Source organism: Suncus etruscus, chromosome 15 (genome assembly GCF_024139225.1).
Source record: "Suncus etruscus isolate mSunEtr1 chromosome 15, mSunEtr1.pri.cur, whole genome shotgun sequence".
In the NCBI taxonomy this organism is placed as follows: domain Eukaryota; kingdom Metazoa; phylum Chordata; class Mammalia; order Eulipotyphla; family Soricidae; genus Suncus; species Suncus etruscus.
Window position 1 is genome coordinate 53,812,616 of NC_064862.1, and position 3,570 is coordinate 53,816,185.

Consider the following 3,570-nt stretch of genomic DNA (forward strand, 5'->3'; position numbering starts at 1 on the left):
CCAGAAGCTCTGATATTTGGGAGTCCCCCTGGCACCACCACAAAGCATGCCAATCTCCACACTATCTCCAGCATGCCGCAGTGATTGTAACTTAGTGCCTATGTCTTCTCCTTCCCTGCCTCCCCTTGCTCATCACAGGAACAAGTAAGGGAAGGGAATTAGGGGGGAAAGAAGAAGGAAAAGAAAATGCTTGAAGTCTGTATGTTCAATTTGTGAAAGAAAATGCTTGAAGTCTGTATGTTCAATTTGTGAAAGTAATCTCCAGATTTCAACATCTAGAGAAAATAATGAAATCATTAAAGAGTTCAGTTCATGTTAAAAAATTAGGCAGGTAGGGGCCAGAGAGATAGCATGGAGGTAAGGTGTTTGCCTCTCATGCAGAAGGTCGGTGGTTCAAATCCCGGCATCCCATATGAACCCTGAGCCTGCCAGGAGCAATTTCTGAGCATAGAATCAGGAGTAACCCCTGAGCGCTGCCGGGTGTGATTGAAAAACCAAAAAAAAAAAAAAAAATAGACAGGTAAACAATGTAGGCAGAATGCTCACTTCGGCAGCACATATACTAAAATTGGAATGATACAGAGAAGATTAGCATGGTCTCTGCACAAGGATGATACACAAATTCGTGAAGCGTTCTATATTTTTAAAAAAATGTAGGCAGACAATGGGGGGGGGTGAGAAAAAATATCACAATAAAAACACAATGTAGGGAGCAGAAAGAAATTTTAAGGAACAGGGTCCCGAGAGATAACACAGCGGTGTTTGCCTTGCAAGCAGCCGATTCAGGACCTAAGGTGGTTGGTTCGAATCCCAGTGTCCCATATGGTCCCCCGTGCCTGCCAGGGGCTATTTCTGAGCAGAGTCCCCTGCTGAGTGTGGCCCAAAAATAAAAAAAAAAAAAAAAAAAAAGAAATTCTAAGGAACATTAGCCATCATCGATGTAGTGATCTTCATGCACAGTTTACAATTACTCAGACTGGATGGCAGATATAAAAATGACATTTAACAGACACCCATCAAAGTGCAAAAACACAGGGAGTCTGAAATGAGCTGGAGGAGAATGACAGGAGGACTGAGAGTCACGGGAATATTGACACTGTTGGAGAAATAGGCAGAGCATTTGATGACATTGAATCTACAGGCATCGTCCATGATTCGATGCCCTTAACCATGCCAGGCAAAGCAAAGATAAATCAATGAATGGGACCACATCAACCTGAGAAAGAAGTTTCTGCACTGCAAAAAGAAACAATGACAAAAAGAGCCCACAGGCTGGGAGAGAATATTTCCCTACCATTCACATGATAAAGAATTAATATCCATGAGAAAGAAAACACTGGTAGAAACAGAGAAGAAAAAGGGCCAAGTGGTAATACAGAAGGGAGGGCATTTGCTGTGCACTAGGCCGACATAACTGTGATCCAGGCGTTTCATCTAGTACCCTGAGCACTTCCAGAAGTGGTTCCTGAATACAAAGTCAGGAGTAAGCACTAAGCACTGCCAGATGTGGTCCCCAAATCAAACAAAACAAAAAAGAACTATTGAGACTCAGAAGGTCCAAATCTACATACTTAAAATTAAGTTTTGTCAATCTTCTACCAAACTGAAAAACAGAAAAAGGAGTGAGACTTTGATTCCTTTTATAAGACTAAGGTCAAAACTTGGAGAAACCTGGATGTCATTGTAGGTCAGACATTTGGGGGGTGAGGAAGAAGCATCTTCCAAAATTTCACAGACTCATGAAGAAAAGGAAAAGAAGAGGGACACCAGGGACAAGGGCATCCCCATTGTGCCTGCACAGTGACCTCGAGAACATGTACAGGACCATCATGACAGCCCAATCCCTTGTTGAAACTCTTCTTGGACTGCAGTAGGCACTAGGATTGCAGTAGTTTCTTTCTTTTTTCTTTTTTTTTTCTTTTTTTTTAGTTTTTGGGTCACATCCAGCAGCACTCAGGGGTCACTCCTGGCTCTATGCTCAGAAATCACCCCTGGCAGGCACGGGGGACCATATGGGATGCCAGGATTCCAACCACCGACCTTCTGCATGCAAGGCAAATGCCTTACCTTCATGCTATCTCTCTGGCCCCGGATTGCAGTAGTTTCTGTAGGAGATATCATCTATGCAAAGAGGTTTCTTGGATTTATCTTGGGTGATGTCTGGGTAGAATATCCATGTGCTTCCCTGCCAAGAGTATTTTGTCAACTCAGAAATAAGCAAACACAGAAAGTAGGGAGAGAGCCCAGGAGTTTAGGCAAACCTCTGCCAAAAGTTCCATTCCTAGTGCTATCTTAGACTTCTCTGAGCACACACCCAACTGAACTGCTGAATTTCTGGTCCCGGAAGTGGGTCAGTGGGTCCAGGTCACACCACAAAATAAGGAGTGGGGTGGTGAGCACCATCACTAAAGGGTGTGAGCCCCAGAAGCACTGAGCAATCACCCCCAAGTCAATGGAGTGTGACCTCCAGGGAGTACCACACCTAAACATGTGAAGACCACAACCAGAAGTATATGAGAATCATAGTAATTTCAAGAACAGGGCTGGAAAGTGGGGGACAGAAGGGTAAGAGAGGGGAAATGAAACCATATTGACACACAAAAGAATGAAATCAGGGGCACAGGGAGAGAGTACAGCAGGTAGGGCTGTTGCCTTGTGTGTAGCTGACTTGTGTTTGCTTCCCAGCACCCAATATAATTCTGGGAACCCCACCAGGTTTATCACTGAGTGAAGAACCAGGAGTAAGCCCTAAGCACCTCTGGGTGTGGTTCAAAAACCAACCAAATAAAAAAGAATGAAATTGGAAACCTATGGAGGTACAGAAATAAATTCCAAAGTGGCTCATAGACCTAAACATAAAAGTGAAAATTATAAACTATTTAAAAAATTAGAGGTGTAACAGAGTTAGGAGAGTGCAGTTAGGGCAGAGAAGGAACCATTATGATATATTATAGTGAAAGATGGAAATGTTGAGAATGGTCACTATGGACAAGAACCAGGTGCTGAAAGGAGGGAAAGTACGCCACGTTATAATGATATTGAAAACAGTGTCTAAAATGGGAAAAAGGAGAGAGAGGAGAAAGGGGAGAGGGAGAGGGAGGGAAAGGGAGAGATAGAGAAAAAAAATGTCTGGCAGGGACCAGAGCAAGAAGGAAACTGTGGACATTACTGGGAAAAATGAGCCCTTGTAAAAGATGTTGGACTTTGTATGAATAAAACTCAATCATCAACAACTTTGTAATTGTGATTTAATAATTTATTTAATTAATTAAAAATAATCCAAAATTGGGCCAGAGGGATAGCATGGAGGTAGGGCTTTTGCCTTGCAGGCAAAGGCATGATGGTTCAAATCCCGACATCCCATATGGTCCCCTGAACCTGCCAGGAGCGATTTCTGAGTGTAGAGCCAGGAGTAACCCTGAGCGCTGCCGGGTGTGACACAAAAACAAAATCAAAAAAAACAAAAACAAAAAAAATCGAAAATAGAGGGCCGGGTGGTGGCGCTAAAGGTAAGGTGCCTGCCTTGCCTGCGCTAGCCTTGGACGAACCGCGGTTCGATCCCCCAGTGTC

The 3,570-nt window shown here is 43.5% G+C and overlaps 1 non-coding gene across 1 annotated transcript; it reads left to right on the forward strand.

Moving 5' to 3' along the window:
• Positions 1 to 538: 538 nt before the first annotated feature.
• On the forward strand, positions 539 to 645 carry LOC126031645 (U6 spliceosomal RNA). Its single transcript, XR_007503478.1, has one exon. It is a non-coding gene; the product is annotated as a U6 spliceosomal RNA (small nuclear RNA).
• Positions 646 to 3,570: the final 2,925 nt, after the last annotated feature.